Genomic DNA, 21,902 nt, shown 5'->3' with positions numbered 1-21,902 from the left:
ACAACATATCTGTAGGAACACCAGACTTTCACAGGTTTCTCCAAATTGGTTCAAAGATACACCTGTAGATAACTTGGAACTTCCTAGACCAGGAATTCCTACAAAGCAAGATCTGTGAGAATAGTAGAAACTTAACACCTTAGAGGGAGTTGTCCTAAAATGTAAGAAATAAAAAAAATAAAAAACATAAGTATTACTGCATGATTTAAGATTTGATTTCTCACATAAAATGAAAATAATTTTTCTGCAATATCATACTGATGCTGTAATTATAAGACCATTCCGCCATATAGTGCCTTATTTCTCTGGTTCTTTTCCATGAATTCATGAATTCAATGTTCATTATTTTATCAGCATTAAAAAGTACTTGACCAGGGGCGCCTGGGTGGCGCAGTCGGTTAAGCGTCCGACTTCAGCCAGGTCACGATCTCACGGTCCGTGAGTTCGAGCCCCGCGTCAGGCTCTGGGCTGATGGCTCAGAGCCTGGAGCCTGTTTCCGATTCTGTGTTTCCCTCTCTCTCTGTCCCTCCCCCGTTCATGCTCTGTCTCTCTCTGTCCCAAAAATAAATAAACGTTGAAAAAAAAAAATTAAAAAAAAAAAAAAAAAGTACTTGACCAAAAAATACAACAAAGTCAGTTTAAGACTTAAATCCTTCGGGTGCCTGGGTAGCTCAGTCGGTTAAGCCACCAACTTTAGCTTAGGTCATGATCTCACCGTTGATGAGGTCAGGCTCTCTGCTGTCAGCACAGAGCCCACTTTGGATCCTTTCCTCCCTCCCTCCCTCTCTCTCTGCCCCTCCCCTGCTTGTGCACTCTCTCTGTCTCAAAAATAAGTGAACATTTAAAATGAAAGACTTAAAGCCTTTCTGACTGGCTTGATAATTTAGTGTCTGGATAACTGAAAACAAAACTGTTTAGCATTAACAATGTAAATTTGTATTTCAGAAAAATGTCAAATAACTGTCATAACGTGTTAAAGTAGCTCGTTTACGGGCACCTGGGTGGCTCAGTCCATTGGGTGTCCGACTTCGGCTCAGGTCATGATCTCGCGGTCCGTGAGTTCGAGCCCTGTGTCGGGCTCTGTGCTGACCGCTCAGAGCCTGGAGCCTGTTTCAGATTCTGTGTCTCCCTCGCTCTCTGACCTTCCCCCATTAATGCTCTGTCTCTCTCTGTCTCAAAAATGAATAAACGTTTAAAAAAAATTTTTTTTAAATAAAAAAATAAAGTAGCTCGTTTATAACTGAAATGTTGAAATGTTATCAAGTCTGTAAATGTTAAGGATATTCATTATCCAAATATTCGGAGGATATCCATCAAGGAAGTCAAATAGTATATAGTTCATCATTTTTGGAGCTCAAACGTTGTGAAGGCTAAAGGCCTTAGGGTATTTAAATATCCAAACTATTGTCATTTTAGCATGTAATCAGTATAGAAATTATCAGTGAGATTTTAGATATTTTTCAGTCTTTGAAATCTGATGTATATTTTATACCATATCTGTACTCGGAAATAGCGGCATTTAAGTGCTCACCAGCCTTATGTGACCAGTGGCTGATAGGTCTTATATGAGCCTGGGAGTTTGGTTTTCCATTCCAATCTATCCTCACCTAAATGTTTTTAAAGGTCTTATAAATCCAACTTGGTAAAGACCTGGGTCTCAGAAAGTTAATTAAGGACTGCATGAGCAGAGCTGGTCCTATGTCATTACTAAATGGAGTCAGAGTTTCCTAATTTTTTCAGTGAAAGAGGCTGGAAATACCTTGAAAAGGTTGAAAGTCTAAGGAACCTCTGTTTGCTTTCCCAGATGCCACTAGCTTTTGTTATGACTACAGTGTTTGGGTAAGAACACACAAGCTCCGAATATCTGAGCTGGTGGGTTTGTGATGGCCCACGGGAATTGTGAGCAGTGCTGATGAATAGCTCCAGTCCGACTTGTCCCCTGTGTTGAGCTCTGCAGGGACAGTTGCATGAGTTTCAGGCCTTCTGGCGGTAGTTAACTTTGTATCACATCCATGCTTAAACTGCAGAACTTGTCCACCAGACACTCATTCACAGAACAGACTCTTCAAAATCTAGCTTTGAGAGTTACCAGTAGTGAAGTCTGAGCTGTCTTCAGCAAGGTGCTCCCTGGTTTGTGTGGGGAATTCTGTGCTCAAGCGCCCTGTGAAAAGGAGTCCGTGGTGGAATTGCCAGGGAGTTTACTCATGAGGGTGGCTGTACCGTGGCAGACAGGTACTGCCCTCTTCAGCTGCGGGATCCCCGTACGTCGGTAACCCTTAACACTTGGCTGAACATTAGATCAACTCAGGAGGTAGGAAGGGAGGACCGTTCTTTCAAAAAAATTATTAAGGCCTTGGGGTGCCTGGGTGGCTCTGTTGACTAAGTGTCTGACTCTTGATTTCAGCTCAGGTCATGATCTCGTGATTTGCGAGGTTGAGCCCCACGTTGGACTTTACATTGATAGTGGGGAGCCTGCTTGGGATTGTCTCCTTCCTCCCTCTCAAAAATGAATAAAAATGAATAATAAGGCCTGACCCCACGCCAGAGATGCTAAGTTAACGGTTGTGGTGTGATCCTGTTGCACAGCCAGCGTACAACTTTAGGGTTTTCTCATAATTCCCCAGAGTGTCAGCCATTGGAGAGGAAAGTGCCAGGCCTGTCGTAGACCTCTACAGCCAAGATCTAGCTATGTTACCTCCGGTTCTCCTAGGAAAGAGACTTGATCAAACTTTTGGCTCTTTTTGAGTGAGAAAACTATCCTCTATCATTGCCCATTCTTCCCATCTCCCTGGTTCGTAGAATAAACTGCCTGATGGAGCCAGGCTGAGGTCCTCGATGATTTCTTTTATGTTGCGCACCCAAGTTGGCAAATTGCTAAAAGCCCTTTCTGCCTCCAGAATGTGGCTCTGACAAATCAAAAGTTACCTTTTAGGTTCCTCTTTCTTCCCTTGGCATTAAAAAAACTTGGACATCAAAATTGAGCCTTGATGCCTTTGTCTTACGCTTATCGTCTCTCCCTCCTGAAGCAGCAGCTCCCAGTGATTCACTAAGTTGCCATAAACAACCAGAAATGCAAGGCATGAAAAATGTGGCAGTTAACAGTTCAGAAATCGCGTTCTGCTGCGCTGACATCGATCACTAGAGAGCGCCTGTAGGTCACTGCATGTGAGCATGTGAGTAGCTGTAGTCTGATTTTCGTTCTTAGAGTTCTGTTGATAATCTTGAAGTCTTCTCGGCCTGAAGAATATGTGGCAGTTGCTTGAACTGGAATGCGGGGTGAGCGAAGTGTTGGTTCGTTCACTTAGCCTGTGTTTTTTGAACACTTGATAGATGCAAGATACTGTGTGAGACACCACATGTACATTGACGGGGAAAAGCGAGTTTCTGCCCTTAGGGAGCTTATGGTTCCGTAGTTTTAGCAAAAGCTGGTGATCAGGCGTGACATAGCAAGTATGTAAATAACACAGCTGTGTGAAACCTCGTTCTTGAATAAGCATTTGTTGTCCTATCTCTCAAGGAGTACGATTATTAAAGTCACTGGGAAATACTTTATCTGTGCATCTGTTCACAGTTTTACGCTTGTGCCAGACCCTGGGCCGTGTCAGTGCTGCTAAAACAGGTGAAAACAGATGAAAGTACTAAGCACACTAGGATTGCAGTGGAGACAGCCAGACAGATGAGTTAGCGCATTTCTGGTGTTTTAGAGGCCTGTTTTCTCAATAAGAGTGGGGATCTATTTATTCCTAATCAGATTTTTTTCTTCACGGCCTTTTAAAAGCAACTCCAGTAAGTGATAGTTTACGTACAACAAAACACTCTTTGTAAGTGTCCGGTCTGATGGGCTTGGACACATACATACACCTGTGCTGTCACCATAGCCAGGATAGAGAACATTTCCATCACCCCTCAGAAGGTACCACAGGCCCCTTTACACCTTGTTCCCACCCATGCACCCTCAGCCCCTAGGCAGCCGTTGATCCGCTGTGTCGCTGTAGAGTAAATGAAAACATTATTTGTGTAAGGCTTGTGTTGCTCAGCGTATCTGTGAAAGGCATCAGCGTTACTGCTTGAGTCGGTTCCTTTTTATTGCTGAGTATTGTATGAATATAGTACATTCACTCATACTACATTCATTGTATGAATATACTCCACAGTTCGTCATCCACCAACCCATGGGTGGACACCTCGGCTATTTCTAGTTTGGGCTGTTATGAATGAAGGGACTGTGAACATTGATCTCTAAATCTTGATGGCACCATGTGATTTCATTTATCTTGAATAAATAGGAATGGAATAACGGCGTCACAAGGTAAATATTTGTTTCCGTTTCTAAGATAACTGCCAAACAGTTTTCCAAAGTGGCTGTACCATTTTACATTCTCACGAGTACCGTATATGGTTTCCCCTACATTATTGCCAACATTTGATACTGTCAGTGTTTTGAATTTTGGCCACTCTAGTGGATGCATAGTGGTATCTCACGATTTAATTTGAATTTACGTAACCACTAATAACATTCCCAGCTTAACACTTGTTGCTCCTGTGTATTTTCTTTGGCGAAAGGTCTAATCAGATCTTTATCCCATTACTTTTAACAGTTTGGCTGAGGTATAATTTACATGCCACAGAATCCAGTCATTTAATGTGTTCTCAGGTTCCTCCGTGTCTAGCGTGTGTTAGTAATTTTAAGTTTTTATTTAAATTCTAGTTGGTTAACATACAGTGTAACATTAGTTTCAAGTGTACAATGTAGTGATTCGACACTTGCATATATCCCTGCTGCACATCACATCAGATGTTCTCCTTAATCCTCATCGCCTGTTTCACCCATCTGCCCACCTACCTCCCTTCTGGTAACCATCAGTTCTCAACAGTTAAGAGTCTGTTTCTTGGTTTGCCTCTCTCTCTTTCTCCCGCCCCCCCCCCCCCCCCCCGCCCCACTGCTTTTCCCCTTTGCTTTTTGTGTTGTTTCTTGAATTCCACATATGAGTGAAATCCCATGGTATTTGTCTTTCTCTGACCAACTTATTTCACTTAGCATTATACCCTCTAGCTCTATCCATGTCGTTGCAAATGATGTGTTAGTAATTCTTATTTTTGCTGAACAGTATTCTGTTGTATGGATATACCACTTGGTTCATTCACCAGCTGATGGAAATTTGGATTGTTTCCACTTTTTTGGCTATTATGAATGATGCCACTATGAACATTCACCTTCAAGTCTTTGTGTGGGCATGTTTTTCATTTGTCTTGGGTAAGTACCTAGAAGGAGTATTGCTAGGTTATATGCATGCATTCGTACATATCTTCCCATCCTGGGATATGGTGGAGGCTTACTCTTATCTCCAGATCACTGTGTTAAATTTCCACGGTTCTGCTTATCTGTTGCTTGCTGCCATCAATATCTTAACCTCAGGCCAGCTACCATGTTGGCCTTCCCTGTCTGCCACTAGCATTGATGTTGCCAGCAATACCTCTGACCGTGAGTTTTTCCCACATTTTGCTCCAAAAGCAGTTGAGCCCCCGCTCCAGCAAGGAGGCTGCAGGTTCTCACAGCCTGCCCCTCTCCGGTGGAACTATAACGCCCCAGAACTTGGGAGGCTGTGGGGGGGTTATGTGTGGGGCAGAAGGGCAGGGAAACTGCTCTGGGCTAAAATGCCAGATTCACACTGTTTTTTACTAAGGATCGGTAGGTCTTCTGGAGTAAATGTTTCTGTTTGTTGCATGCCTTTGGTCATTTTCCAAAGTTCTAAAATCATTATTTCAACAGTTTTCTCAGTGTTTTTCACTGCTTTCTGGGGAGAAAATGTGCCATACTCGTTTCCCAGTTATTCCCAAAGTCTCATGGGGCTCCTTATTTTTAAATTGGGTTGTAAGAGTTCTTTATTATACGCTCTGCATGCAAATATTTTATCAGACGTATGATTTGCAAATACCTTCGGTCTATGGCTTGCCTTTTCAATTTCTTAACAGTGGTTTTGAAAGAGCAAAAGTTTTAAATTTTGCTGAAGTCTAGTTTATTATTTTTTTGTTTTCCTGTTTATGCTTTTAGTCCTGTTTGAGAAATTTTTGCCAAATACAAAGTGACAGAGATTTTCTCTGTCACTCTTACATTTGGATCTGTGATACAACTCAAGTCAATTTTTGTGTATATTGTGTGAAGGTATATATTGATGTTCATGGTTATCCATATGACTCTCCAGTTTGTTCCAGATTGTTTGTTCTAATGACCATTGAATTAACTTGGTATCTTTGTTGAAAATCAAAAAGCGTTATATGTGCGGGTCCGTTTCTGGGCTCATTTTTGTTCCATCGACCTATATATATTACATTATCTTGATTACTGTGTATTTATAAAAGTTTTGAAAGCATTGTTTTCAGTTTTGAAACCAACTTTTTCTGGGCCTAGAATTCTAGATCATCATTTTTTTTTTCTTTTTATTGTCTTTTAGTACTTTAAAGATACTCACCCATTATCTTCTGTCATACAGTAGCTTCAGGCAAGAAGTTTGCCATCATTCTTTGTAAAAAAATTTTTATGTTTTATGTGTTTGTTTTGTTTTCGGTTTTTTGGGTTTTTTTTTTTGAGAGAGAGCATGAGCAGGGGAGGAGCAGAGGAAGAGGGAGAGAGAGAATCTTAAGCAGGCTTTTCACTGAGCATCGTGCTTCATGCGGGGCTCCATCTTACAACCCTGGGATCATGACCTGAGCTGAAATTAAGAGTTGGGCACTTAACCAACTGAGCCACCCAGGTGCCCTTATAAGATTTTTTTTCTTTTTTTTTTTTTTTTCTGAAAGTTTATTTTGAGAGAGTGGGGGAGGGGCAGGGTGAGAGGGAGAGAGAGAATCCCAAACAGGTTCCATGCTGTTAACATGGAGCCCATTGTGGGGCTCAGACCCACAAACCATGAGATCATGACCTGAGCTGAAATCAAGAGTCAGACACTTAACCAGCTGAGCCACCCAGCAGCCCTCCCCGCCCCATGTAAAAACTTTATAGTTGAGACTATTTACATACTATAAAATCCACCATTTTGAAAGGTACAATTCAGTGCTTTTAGAATATTCACAAGGTCACCGTTGTTTAATTTGGGAACATATACAGCAGTCCAAAGAGAAATCCCTGCCCATCAGTAGTCATGCTCCATTCTTCCCTCCCTCCCCATCGCCTTTCTCTTGGTAATCACTATTCTACTTGTCTCTCTTTAAATCTGCGTATTCTGGACACTTCGTTAAATGGAATAATACGATACGTGTCCTATTGTGTCTGGTTTCTTTCACTTAGTGCAATATTCTCAAGGTTTATCCATGCTGTAATAGGTATCAGTGCTTAATTTTTTTAGATACCTAAATAGTATTGTATGGATACATCACATTTTCTTGATGGATATTTGGGTGGTTTCCACTTTCTGGCTATCCTGAATGCTGCTGCTATGAGCCTTTATTTGAGCACACATCTTTTTGTGAACATGTCTTCAGTTACCGTGGGCATATACCCAATAGTAGAATTGTTGGGTCATATGTATGGCAGCTTTGTGTTTAACTTTGTGAAAACTGCCAAACTTTTTCCAAAGTGGTTTCATCATTTTACATTCCCACCACAAATATGTAAAGGTTTTAATTTCTCCACATCCTCACTGACACTGGTATTTGTCCATCTTTTTTAACATAGCTAACCTAGTGGCTATGAAGTGATATCTCGTGGCTTTGATTTGCATTTCCATGACTAATTATGTTCGGTGTCTTTTCATTTGCTTATTGGCCATTTGTGGATCTTTGGAGAAACGCCTGTTCAGAGTCTTTCCCCACTTTAAAATTATTTGTCTTGTTATTACTGCGTTTTAAGAATTTTTTTAATATGTTCTTGATTCTAGACTTTTGTCAGATATGACTTGCAAATATTTTCTCCCGTTCTGTGCATTGTCTTTGACTTTTTTTTTTTGGTAGTGACCTTTGCAAGCACAAAAGTTTTTAATTTTGATGAAGTCCAGTTTATCTAAATTTTTGTCTTTGGCTGCTCGTGTTTTAGGTGGCATCTAAGAAACCATTGCCTAATCCAAAATTACAAAGATTTACGCTGATATAAAAGTTTTCTTCTAAGAGTTTCATAATTTTAGCCCTTACATTAGGTCTTTGATCCATTTGGAATTGATTTTGTGTATAATATGAGGTGTAACAGTCCAACTTCATTCTTTTACATGTGGATGTTGTTGTTCCAACACCATTTGTTGAAAAGACCATTATTCTTCACCCCATTGAACTATCTTGCCTCCCTTGTCGAAATTCAATTGAAGATAAATGTATGGGTTTGTTTCACAACTCTTAATTTTATTCCATTGATCTATGTCTATCCTTATGTCAGTACCAAACTATAATCTTGATAACTGTATTTTTGTAATATGTTTTAGAACAGGCAAGTGTTCTTGGCTTAGAAGTGGAAGTTTTTCTTGTCACTTGAACTAAAGATTAGGTAATGCCAGTTTGTAAAATATTAGGCAGCTTTAACATTTTTGCATACAAGGAAATGATGCCATCATACAAATGATAGGAAAGCTCTCGACTGGGCATTTTTCCCTTATTAGAGTTGACCATAATCTTGGCTTGGGAGATCTTTACACCCACTGCCCTTTTCCTTGTGTGGCAGGGTGAAAACTCAAAAAGCATATTGATGATTGCTGGTAAATATGTGAATTGTTAGCTAACTGTCCAGTTAGTATAGCTTTCTAAAATTCCTTCTTTGGGACAGCTCCAAAAGTAAATATGTAAGTACTTACACAAAGAAAAAGTAATATTACTTCAAATCCCATTGTGTATAGATAATCACCATTAGTCTTTGGTGACTATACACCCACTTACCAATCTGTATAAACCTAATTTAACATATGTAATGTCACACCAAACATGCTCTCTTTCGGGCACGTTCAACAGTATATCATAAATACTTTTGTCATTAAGTACAAATCTTCACAATATTGATGATATAGTACTATTAGGATATTTATGATTTCCTTTACACTTTTATTGTTAAAATTTTAAGCTGTTTCTATGTTACACTCTTAACAGGACATGGGAATTCAAGTTTCTCTGTACTTTGAGCAAAACTGAATTTTATTGCTGTGTTTCCACCTCTGCTATTCTGATAAGCACAAACTCAGTTTTCATTGCATTTCTTTCATTATGACTGTAGTTAAACATCTTTTCATTAGTGTACTGGCCATTTGTGTTTCCTTGCAAATTATTTGTTTATGACTATTGCTGGTTGTTTTGGGTTTTTTTCCCTTAGTGGTTTAAGATATTTTTAAGTGTTAAGACTATTAGTTTTTTAATATACATTACAAATGTGTTTATTAGCTTTTCATTTCACTTTGAATCTAATTTATGGTAGTATTTTTTCTTAGGGTTGTTTTGCTTTCCTTCTGTTCAACATTTTTAAAATAGTCACATTTATTAATTTTGGCCTTTGTTTATTTTGTTGTTGTTTATTTACTTATTTTGAGAAAGAGTAGGGGAGGGGCGGAGAGAGAGAGGGAGAGAGGGAGAGAGAGAGAGAATCCCAAGCAGGCTCCACACTGTTGGTGCAGAGCCCGATGCGGGACTTGAGCCCACAAACCATGAGATTGTGACCTGAGCCAAAGTCTGACATTTAACCAACAGAGCCACCCGGTGCCCCCTTTTATGTTTTTGACTTTCGTGGTCATGTTTAAAAGGATTTTACTCATCCACCCTCCCCAGCTCGTGCTCTGTCTCTCTCTCAAAAATAAACATTAAAATTTTTTTTTAAAAAAGGGGGCGCCTGGGTTTCTCAGTTAAGCATCCAACTTCGCCCTAGGTCGTGATCCTTGTAGTTCATGAGTCGGAGCCCCAAATTGGGCTCTGTGCTGACAGCTCAGAGCCTGGAACCTGCTTCAGATTCTGTCTGTCCGTCTGTCTCTCTGTCTCTCTCTCTGCCCCTCCCCCACTCATGCTGTGTGTCTCTCCTCTCAAAAATAAACATTAAAATTTTGTTTTAAATAAAGGGATTTTACCCATCTTAAGTTTATATAAGTATTTGCTTGTATTTTCTCCTGGTGCTTTTATATATAATTTCCTTTCTAAATATAGCTAAATATTTAATCCATCTCTTAAAATGCAACTTTAAAAAAATTATAGAGCTTTTTGTTTGGCACAATATGTTTGAGTAATAAGTGTCTTAGTAGGTGGATTTTTGCATTATTTTTTGCAGAAGCATCTACTTAAGCTTTTAAAGTCTCATTGTGCCAGTTGATGCTGGAATACAAAATAATGGTGAGATAACAGTTTTTTTGTATATAATATTTACACTCTTCTCAATGTTCTGATCTTTGCATAAACGTCACTTCCTCAGATAGGCTGTCTCTGACTACCCTGTCTTCATAAAGTACAATCCCTGATCATGTCATGAAGAACACACTCCTCTTCCGTAATTTTCTTCATAGCACTTAGTACTATCTGATCTCATCGTGTTTGTTTGCTCATTGTCTCTCCCATTGGAATGCGGATTCCATAAAAGCAGGGATCTTTTCTGTTTTGTTCATTGCTGTATCCCCAGAACCTAGAGCTGATTCTGGTGCATAGTAGCCACTCCATAAGTATTTGACAGTGACTGTGATTTAAAGTATATCCTTGTGGTAATTTTTGGATGTGTCAACTTTTGTTGAAACATATGAAAGAGGGGTGCCTGTGTGGTTCAGTCGTTTAAGCGTCTGACTTCGGCTCAGGTCATGATCTCATAGTTTGTGGGTTCAAGCCATTGGGGCTCTGTGCTGACAGCTCAGAGCCTGGAGCCTGCTTCAGATTCTCTGTCTCCCTCTCTCTCTGCTTCTCCCCCTGCTTATGCTCTGTCGCTCAAAAATAAATAAACGGGGTGCCTGGGTGGCTCAGTCAGTTAAGCGTCAGACTTTCTCAGGACATGATCTCATGGTTCCTGGGTTCGAGCCCCATGTCGGACTCTGTGCTGACAGTTCAGAGCCTGGAGCCTGCTTCAGACTGTGTGTCGTCTTCTCTCTCTGCCCCTCCCTCGCTCATGCTCTGTCTCAAAAGTAAACATTAAAAAAATAAAAATAAAAAACATTAAAAAACATGTGAAAGTTATCCACCAGTATCTCTGAAACTAGAAATCACAAGGCAATAGAGGAATAGAATTCAATATAAAATAAAACTGCAGTCATGCTGGGGCATAGTGACCACACCTAATAATGATAAAAATAAAACTAAGCTGTTCACATAGGCCTTTTGATTGTTCTTTTTTCAGGGTTTTGTGTTGTGTCATTGTGCTAATTAAAGTGATAAGTCGTATTTTGGTGCATTCACTGAGTGCCAGCCATTGTGCTCAGCACAATTATCTCGATCCTTACAACAACCCTATCAGGAAGGTATTTTCATCCTCATTCATAGATGAGGAAACTTGAGGTTAAGTGATTTGCCCAAGAGCAAACCAGTGGTAGGTGACTGAACTTGAAATTGCAAGGATGACTATCAGGATTCCTGGCTCCGGAAGTTTGTAGAGAAGTTAGAAAGGCCAAGCTCACTGATCTGCCCTTGCCCCCATATTCCCTATTTTCCTTACCCTGCTTTTTATTCTTTTTCTAGAATACCTGTCCGACAGATTTTGTGTTTGTTTATTGTCGCTCTTTGTCCTTCTAGAATCGAAGTGCTGTGAAGTCAGGTTAGTCCATGAGTTTTGTTCACTATCGCATGCATGGGTCTACAACACCACCTGGCATGTAGTGGGCTCTCAGAAGGCTAAATAATAAGACTAACATACTGGAGGTGTGACAAGGAGGCAAATCTAGTGTAAGGGCTATTATCTTTTTACACCGGAGTTCATGAACCAAGAAGCAGAGAGAGAAGGATCTTCATTGGAGAGTTGGAGGTTGTGACTATCAGAAGAACTAAACCCAGACTAAAACCCAGAGTATTAGGACTTCTAAGGAGTAGGTTTGGGTGGGGCTAGCGTCAGGTGCGTGGGGGCAGTGAGGAGGCTTTTTTCTTGTACGCTTCTGTAAGATTTGAATTTTTACCGTATACACCCGTTACTTAATAAAAACATTTTTGGACTTCAGTTTCTGGTGATGAGTGACTAAACATAATAATAAAATGTTGGATTTAAGAAAGAAGGAAGAAAGGAAAAAATAGGAACTGCCAGGTCAGTTTTGGGATGAAAGTCTGTAACAAAGGAGGAAAATGGAACATTAGAACAACGACAAAGCTACAGCCGTTGTGAGCTGTCAAGAGGACTGTCTTGCTGCTCTTGGAGCAGGTGAGGAAGAGAAATAGAAAAAGCAACTTCCCTGGGCGGTTTGGGCAGATGCGCTTTCCCGAAGTTCAGCTCTTCCAAGTACGCATAGCTGGATGGACCAGGATTCTCCGAATCTGAACTTAACAGCAGCTCAAGATCTCTGGAAGAAGACTCATCCCAAGCCATTGCTTTTTCAGGGTTAATATCCAGCAAGCAATACAGATGATTGCAAGCTATGCAAACAACCCGATGGTGAACGAGAATCAACTTTGGAAAACACAGAGTGCATAGACCAGTTATTGTAATGGTCATTTTTTTTTTTTAAGGTTAATGAGATAATTTACATAAAGTCAAGTTCACCCTTTTCAGTGTGCGGTTGTATGAATTTTGACAAATGGGTGTTCTCACGTACCCATCCACACAAGGTATAAAACAGTTCCATTACCCCAAAAAGTTCCCTGTGCTCCCCAAGCCCCTGGCAACTGCCGGTCTGGTTTCTTCCCTAGGGATGTGTTTTAAACAATGGCCTATAACTGAAATCACCTATGATATGTAGATTTTGAGCCCACTTCTTTCACTTAGCATAATCATTTGAGATTTATCCATGTTGTTGTATGTATCCGTAGTTTGATCCTTTTAATCGGTGAGTAGTAATCCATTGTATGAATGTATCACGGTTCGTTCATCCATTTACCAGGTGAAGGAGGTTTGGGTCGTTTCCGATTTTTACTGATGACAAATAAAGCTGCTGTTCACTTTCACCAAAAGCTTTTTGTGTGTGAACAGATTTCATTTCTCTTGGGCGTATTTCTAGGAGTAGGATTGCTGGGTTGTATGATGATCACCTGCTCACTTTATAAGAAACCGCCAAACAGTTTTTCAAAGTGGCAGCAGCATTTTCATCCCTTCCACAATGTACGGGCAATTCCAGGTGGTTCACAGCCTCACCAGAACTCAGTGTTGTTAGAGGGGTTGATTGTTGATATGTCTTCGCTTTGCTGGTTTTCTTTTGTTTTGTTTTTGTTCTTGTTCTTGTTGTTACTGGGTGTACGGTGCGTATCCCTGTTTTCTTTATTTCCATGTCCCTGATGATAAATGATGTTGAGCATTTTCGTATTCTTATTTGCTGGCTGTATAGCATCTTCAAAAATGAAGTGGGAAACTCCTACATTTTTAAAAGACTGGTGGTTTGTTTTTTTTTTTAATTAGTGAATCTTGAGAATTATGTTTTTCAATATTTATTTTTGACACACACACACACACACACACACACACACACACACACTGGGAGCGGAGGGAGGGGCAGAGAGAGAGGGAGACACAGAATCTGAAACAGGCTCCAGGCTCTGACCTGTCAACATAGAGCCCGACACACGGCTCGAACCCATGAACCATGAGATCACGACCTGAGCCAAAGTTGGATGCTTAACCAACTGTCACTCAGGCACCCCTCTATAGAAATTTTAGAATCAGCCTGTCAGTTACTTACTGGGATTCCATTGAATCTATAAGTCAGTTGTTACAGTCTTAATAGTATTGAGTCTTCTAGCGAATGAACACAGTATCTCCATTTAGTTTAGTTTTTTAAGATGTCTTCGGTAATTTATACTTCTCCACATATAAATCTTGCATATAATTTGATAGATTTATACCTATGTCTTTCATGGTTCTTAGTGTTACTAAAAATGTTACTGTTCTCCAGTTTACTGCTATCATATAAAAATTAATTTTTGTGCATCGACTTTGCATCCTGTGATCTTAAACTCACTGGTAGCTTTTTTGTAGATTCTTTATTGTTTTCTGTATACCCGATCATACTGTCCACAAATAGAAATTACTTCTTCCTTTCTAAACTGTGTTTTATTTACTTCCTGTTTTCTTTATTGTTTGCTCCTCCCTCCCTTCCTCCTCCCTTCTTTCCTTTTCTCTTATTACATTGCCCAGGGTCTCCAGTAGGATTTGAATAGAAGCCCCAAAAGCCGAGAACCTTGCTTGTTCTTGAACTTAAAGGGAAAGCATTCAGCCTTTCACTATTAGGTTTGTTGTGGATGCCCTTTATAATATTGAGGAAGTTGCCTTCTGTTCCTCTTTCCCAAAAAGATTTATCACAAATGGATATTGAATTTTATCAAATGCTTTTTATCTACTGAAATGATCATGTAGGTTTTTTTAATCTGCTGATACAATGAATTTCATGGATTTTTTAATGTTGGGCTACACTTTTATATCTGGGTTCAATTTGCTAATACTTCGTTAAGGGTTTGTTTGCATCTATGTCCATGAGAGCTATTAGTCTGTAGTTTTCTTGCAGCATCTTTGGTTTTGGTACCAGAGTAATGGAGAGCTCATTAAAAGAGTTGGGAAGTATTTCCTCCTCTTTTATTTTCTGAAAGAGTTTGTATAAAAGGCTATAAATATTCCTCTCTGCCCTGCTATAGCTGTATCCAACAAACTGTGATACACTGGCTGAAAAGAATGGCGAAAACGAGATGAGGGTAGACTATACTGGGAGTGCAAATAATATTGACCACATTACATAAATAAGATTTATCATGTTAGGGGCAACTGCTTGTCCCTTGAGGCAGGCAGATTCTTGCAAATCAAGCTGGAGAGTCTCTGAGGAGAACACACTGAGCATCGCCACAAGGATAGCCCCAGAATTCGTTCCCACTTCAAATGAGCCTACAAGGCCTGTACTATAATGAGTTCAGCAGAAGTATTTTGTTGAAGTCGTGTTCCCGTTTTTCAAGGACTGGAAGTTGGGGTTAATAAATACGAGGCAACTTCAAATACCAGAAGGAACCTGAGGTATATAAAAAGTCAAGTGTTCAATTTTTTTGTCACTGAGTTCGGGTCAGGGATGAAGACAGTCTGGAAGTCCGTTAGATTTAGAGCAGTAGCTATGGACAGAAGTACGCAAGAGTGTTGCCTTTTCTTAGGTCGCGAGGAAGATGGGGAGAATGAAAGTACAACAGTGAGAGTGTATGAAAGCATTCTGTGAAACCATTAGGTGACTGCTAGAGGGCACCCAAGTACAGTAGTAAGTATGACTTGAAGGAAAGCAAAAAAAAAAAAAAAAAAAAGTTGAGCCGTGAAAATCCATCTTGTTCTGCCGTGCTGGGTGGAAGTTGCCTGCTTTGTGTCGTCATCTCTTGGATCGGAAGGTCTTGGGGTAGCAGACCTCATCTGAAGATCATCGGCTCCTAGCGGAGGTTTAGCATTCCAGAGCTCAAGATCTCCTGGGAGGGCTTATTTCATCAAAATTTGAAGGTACTTTTTCTCTGATGTTACATCACTGGAAAAAATTTCTCTTAGGATTTTTCAGGTTTTGCTCTTCTAGCCTATGTCTGGAAAACTGAAAAGAGCTGTCCGAAGAGTTTCAAATGCGTTAAAATCTGAAGCACCAAACAAATCCAGTTCATTCTAGTATTCTTCCTTCTAAAGATGAAGAAGCAAATCACTGGTTACCTTGTAGCAATCCCAGGATATCCAAAGGACGTGTAGTTCTAAAAGACACATGGGCAGTTTTATTCTCAAATTGGGGAAGGCAAAAAGTGGACCAGGAGACAAAACATAAACCTAATTAAGAAGTATCTAAATGCAGGAATTTTTTTTGTCTTCCAAGTTTTTATCTAAATTCCAGCTAGTTAACATACAGTGTAATGTTGGTTTCAGGTGTAGAATTCAGTGATTCACCACTTAGGTCCAACACCAGTGTTCATCATAAGTGCACTCCTTAGTCCCCGTCACCCATTTCACCCATCCCCCTGCCCCCCTCCCCTCCAGTGACTGTCAGTTTGTTGTCTGTAGTTAAAAGCCTGTTTCTTGGTTTGCATCTTTTCCCCCACTGTGTTCATTTGTTTCTTAAATTCCACACAGGAGTGAAATATGGCATTTTTCTCTCACTTATTTTGCTTAGAATAATACTCTGTAGGTCCATCCACATCATTGCAAATGGCAACATTTCATCCTTTTTGATGGCTGAGTAATATTCCATCACACACACACACACACACACACACACACACACTTCTTTATCCACTCATCAGTTGATGGTTACTTGGTCTCTTTCCACAGTTTGGCTGTTGTTGATAATGTTGCTATAAACATTGGGGTGCATGTCTCCCATTGAATTACCTTTTTTGTATCTTTTGGGTACATACCTAAATAGTGCAATTGCTGGATTGTAAGGTAGTTCTATTTTTAACTTTTTGGGGAACCGCCATCCTGTTTTCCACCAGTGGCTGCATCAGTTTAAATGCAGGACATTTTAATAAGTTGCTAATGTAAGAGCAGCAATAGGTGTGATAATTACAAGAAATTTCATCTTTTTCAAAAATAAGGAACATTGTGTTAAAACAATTTATGAGTATGCCACAAGTATAGTTATCTCACAGTGTGTTTAAATTTCTTTTTAATGTTTGCCTATTGGGGGGGGGGGGTAGAGAGAGAGAGACTAATGGGAGAGGGGCAGGCAGAGAGGGAGACACAGAATCCGAAGCAAGCTCCAGGCTCTGAGCTTCAGCACAGAGCCTGACATGGGGCTTGAACCCATAAGCTGTGAGATCATGACCTGAACCAAAGTCGGATGCTTAACTGATAGCCATCTGGGCGCCCCTGTATGCCTTTCATTAATGCACCTTTCTCAAGCCCTCCCAGATACTTGTTTAGATGCATGTAAACATGTTGTACAGTTTTAATTCATCTCTAAAATAGTTACCTTGATGAGCATGTTAAATGAACATGTAATATATTGAATTTACCATTCTCATAGAATTGGCAGTTCCCTTAACAAGTAGATAAGCCAAAACAATTATCCCATATGTATAAGATATGTCACTTTATAACTGTGCTATAGTATAGTCTCAAACATTTTATTAGTTACTACCTTAACCAAAATAACACATTTTGTTTCCTCCAAACACAGAACTAGAAAACCTATAACCAAAGGCTTAATTTCTTTTTACTCCATAGCTATACATTTTGCATCTTTTATTGATTTTCTGATACACAATGAACCTCTGTATTCATAAGCCAAAAATTTACATCGTGTCAAAAGTTTTAACTTTCCTGCTTTGTGGGTCTGATAACCTAATAACCAAGGTCATTATTCAAACAGCTTTTTCTTCTGTATTGGTTTTAGCAAGAAAATTTGAAGAACCAATATGTGTAAAGCTTGAGACTTAAAAAAAAAATTTGGGGAGGGGGGCATGGGGAGTACCAGGGTGGCTTGGTTGGTTAAGCATCTGGCTCTTGGTTTCAGCTCAGGTCATGATCTCATGGTCATGAGATCGAGTCCTGTGTCTGGCTCCAGCATGGAGTCTGTTTGGGATTCTCTCCCTCTCTCTCTCTGCCTCTCTCTCTCTCTCTCTCTCTCTCTCTCTCTCTCTCTCAAATAAACAAAAAAAAAATACTTAAAAAAATTTTATTTGAATCTTATCTGGACTGCATGAATATGTGAATAACAACAGAATATTTCTGATCCATTTTTAACTTTATTCCTAAAGTCTTTCCAAGGAGACGGGAAGGTGGAGAGGAAATGAGAGAGGGCCAGCCTAGGCAGATAAGACAAGGACAAAATTAGCCTACCACTGATAATTTTATAATTCTGAAAAATATACTTTTATAATTATAGAAGCAGTTGTAGGATTTATAGTATAACCTGTGCCCCCTTGAAAGGTTTCTTTCTGTGCTTCCATCAGAAATAATTCACCTTAGGGGCACCTGGATGGCTCAGTCAGTTAAGGGTCTGGCTTCAGCTCAGGTCATGATCTCATAGTTTGTGAGTTCAAGCCCTGCATCGGGCTCCATGCTGACAGCTCCGAGCCTGCTTAGCATCCTCTGTGTCCGTCTCTCTCTCTGCCCCTCCCCCACTCATATGCTCTCATCTCTCCCTCTCCCTCCCTCCCTCCCTCTCTCTCTCTCTGAAAAATAAACATTAAAAAAATAATAATTCACCTTAGGGCTCCTGGCTGGTTCAATCGTTACAGCATGGGACTTTTTTTTTTCAATATCTGAAATGTATTGTCAAATTGGTTTCCATACAACACCCAGTGCTCATCCCAAAAGGTGCCCTCCTCAATACCCATCACCCACCCCCCCTCCCTGCCACCCCCCATCAACCCTCAGTTTGTTCTCAGTTTTTAAGACTCTCTTATGCTTTGGCTCTCCCCCACTCTAACCTCTTTTTTTTTTTTCCTTCCCCTCCCCCATGGGTTTCTGTTAAGTTTCTCAGGATCCACATAAGAGTGAAAACATATGGTATCTGTCTTTCTCTGTATGGCTTATTTTTACTCTCCAGTTCCATCCACGTTGCTACAAAGGGCCATATTTTATTCTTTCTCATTGCCACATAGTACTCCATTGTGTATATAAACCACAATTTCTTTATCCATTCATCAGTTGATGGACATTTAGGCTCTTTCCATAATTTGGCTATTGTTGAGAGTGCTGCTATAAACATTGGGGTACAAGTGCCCCTAGGCATCAGCACTCCTGTATCCCTTGGGTAAATTCCTAGCAGTGCTGCTGCTGGGTCATAGGGTAGGTCTATTTTTAATTTTTTGAGGAACCTCCACACTCTTTTCCAGAGTGGCTGCACCCAGGAATTTGCATTCCCACCAACAGTGCAAGAGGGTTCCCGTTTCTCCACATCCTCTCCAGCATCTATAGTCTCCTGATTTCTTCATTTTGGCCACTCTGACTGGCGTGAGGTGATATCTGAGTGCGGTTTTGATTTGTATTTCCCTGATGAGGAGTGACGTTGAGCATCTTTTCATGTGCCTGTTGGCCATCCGGATGTCTTCTTTAGAGAAGTGTCTATTCATGCTTTCTGCCCATTTCTTCACTGGGTTATTTGTTTTTTGGGTGTGGAGTTTGGTGAGCTCTTTATAGATTTTGGATACTAGCCCTTTGTCCGATATGTCATTTGCAAATATCTTTTCCCATTCCGTTGGTTGTCTTTTAGTTTTGTTGGTTGTTTCCTTTGCTGTGCAGAAGCTTTTTATCTTCATAAGGTCCCAGTAGTTCATTTTTGCTTTTAATTCCCTACAGCATGGGACTTTTAATCTCAGGATTGTGTGTTCAAGCCTCATGTTGGGTGTGGAGTGTACTCAAGAAAAAAATTTTCCCCCTTGTTAGGCAAAGGGAACCTTTGGGATTTGGATGCTACAGTTTCCCTTGGATCTCCTTTGTAATCACTCAGTTTCTAGTTCTTGGCTAGAAGGGGACAATTTTCCAGAGAACTTTTTGTTTACATTATCAAGTTTCTGCATCTCCTGACTCCACCAAAAGAAGGACAGCTTGATAGTGGTCAAGAAGGTTTGGAGCATATGGACCAAGACAGGGTTTGGGAAGTCCTTAACAATGGCACAAGGATCAGAAGTTGACATTAGGAAATATCAGAGACCTCTTCATCTGGAGGTTGTAATTTTAAGGGACTTTGAGTATGGATAGTTCTGAAGATGGAAGAGGAGGGAAGAGAAAGGAAAGATAAATAGGAAAGTGTGGAACAGAGTTTTAGATGGACGCACAAAACTGAGGCAGATTAAAATTTTTTCACATCTCATTGGTCTAGGCAAAGATTTTTAGGGAACCTTAAGAATCTGGATTATATCTCTCTGTTTCTTAGCCATATTTTAAATTTAAACTCACAAGGAATTACAAAAAATAATACCAAGCATTCCTGTGTCCTTCATGCAACTTTCCTGAGGTGCCTCAGTGGTGATATCTTGTATAAGCATATTTCATTACCAAAACCAGGAGATTGACATTAGTACAATACTTTTAACGAGAGACCTTATTTGAATTTTTGTATAGTTTTATGAAATTTTATCACATAGGTACTTTTTTAAAGTTTTTTTTTTTTAATGTTTTTAGTTTTTTTTGAGAGAGAGTGCAAGCAGGGGAGGGGCAGAGAGAGGGAGACACAGAAGCCGAAGCAGGCTCCAGGCTCTGAGCTGTCAGCACAGAGCCTGATGTGGGGTTCAAGCCCACGAACGCGAGATCATGACCTGAGCTGAAGCCATACGCTCAACCGACTGAGCCCATAAAGATTTTTTTTTTTTTTTAACGTTTGTTTAGAAAGAGAGAGTGCAAGCATACGCGAGTTGGGAAGGGGCAGAGAAAGAGGGAGAGAGAGAATCCCAAGCAGGCTCTGTGCTGTCAGGGTGAAGCCTGACCTCAATTCAACAAACTCTGAGATCATGACCTAAGCTGAAATCAAGAGTCGGACATTTAACCGACTGAACCACCCTGGCATCCTGTAAGATTTTTATTTTTGAGTAATTTCTGTACCCAGTGTCGGGCTCCCACTCACAACCCTGAGATCAAGAGTCCCACACTTCATTGACTGAGCCAGCCAGTTGCCCCCATTCACATATGTAGATTCTGATAACTACAATCATCAGGGTACAGAACTTTTCTATCATCACAAAGAAACTCTTATGCTAACCTTTCTATAACCTTCTCCATATTTCTAACCACTGGCAACCACTGGGGCAACCACTGACCTATTCTTCATCTGTATAATTCTGTCATTTCAAGAATGTTATAGAAGTGGAGTTATAAAGTATACAACCTTTCGAAATTGGCTTTTTTTACTCAGCATAATGGCCGCGAGATCCCTTCATGCATCAACAGTTTGTTGCACGTATTGTGTTGTTCCTTCTCATTGTTGAGTAGTAGTCCATTGTATGGGTGCCCCACAGTATATCCATTCACTTTTCATAGGACATTTGGATTGTTTCCACTTTCCAGCTATACAAATAGAGCTACTACTATAAACATTCATGTACGGATTTCTTATGTGGATGTGTGTTTTCATTTCTCTAGGATAAATACCCAGGAGTATCATTGCCAAGTCTTATGGTAAGTCTGTGTTTAACTTAATAAGGAACTGCCAAACTTCTCTTCAGAATAGCTGTACCATTTTATATTCCTACCAACGATGTATGAGAGACCTAATTGCTCTATATCCTTGCAGCGGTTGGTATCGTGGAATTTTTTTTTTTTTTTTTGCCATTTTAATAGTTGTATAGTGGTGTATTATCATGGCTTTGATTTATATTTTTCCAGTGGGTAATGATGTTGAATATCTTTTCATATGCTTATATGTGCCATTAAATACTATTTGCCATTCAAATATCTTCTGTAGGGAAACGTGTAAGTCTTTTGCACATTTTCTAATTGAATTTTTTGTGTTTTTACTGTTGCATTTAGAGCATTCTTTATATATTCTGAATACAGATCTCTTACCAGAACTGTGCATCGCAAATATTTCTCCCAGTCTGTATCTTTCTCTTAATAGGGTCTTGCTCAGAGCAAAAGGATTTGGTTTTGATAAAGTCCAATTTATTGGTATTTTCTTTTATGGATCATGATTTTAGAGTCATGTCTAAGAATTCTGCATAACTCAGAAGATTCCCTTCTATGTTGTCTTCTAAAAGATTTATGGTTTCACGTTACATGTGGATTTATGATCCATTTGGGGTTAATTTTTATATCAGGTGTGAGGTCTAAGTCAAGGTTCATATTTATGCCTAGGGATGTACAGTTATTCTAACACCATTTGTTGAAAAAAAAAAAAAAACATCCTTTCTCCTTTGAATTGTTTTTGCCTTTTTGTCCATATCCGTTGACTGTGTTG

At 39.9% G+C, this 21,902-nt stretch overlaps 1 protein-coding gene across 4 annotated transcripts in view; it reads left to right on the top strand.

Moving 5' to 3' along the window:
• The window catches only part of ZNRF2 (zinc and ring finger 2), a 144,495-nt gene that overhangs the window by 102,440 nt on the left and 20,153 nt on the right, over nucleotides 1-21,902 (top strand). For all 4 annotated transcript variants that reach the window (XR_009260347.1, XR_009260348.1, XR_009260346.1 and 1 more), the window contains exon 6: nucleotides 21,089-21,124. The gene's annotated coding sequence lies outside the window, so the exon portion shown is untranslated. The remainder of the gene's footprint in view (nucleotides 1-21,088; nucleotides 21,125-21,902) is intronic.

This window comes from Neofelis nebulosa, chromosome 4 (assembly GCF_028018385.1).
Source record: "Neofelis nebulosa isolate mNeoNeb1 chromosome 4, mNeoNeb1.pri, whole genome shotgun sequence".
NCBI classification, from domain to species: Eukaryota; Metazoa; Chordata; class Mammalia; order Carnivora; family Felidae; genus Neofelis; species Neofelis nebulosa.
Note: the sequence above shows the minus strand (reverse complement) of the source record. Positions and strands in the feature narration are given on the sequence as shown.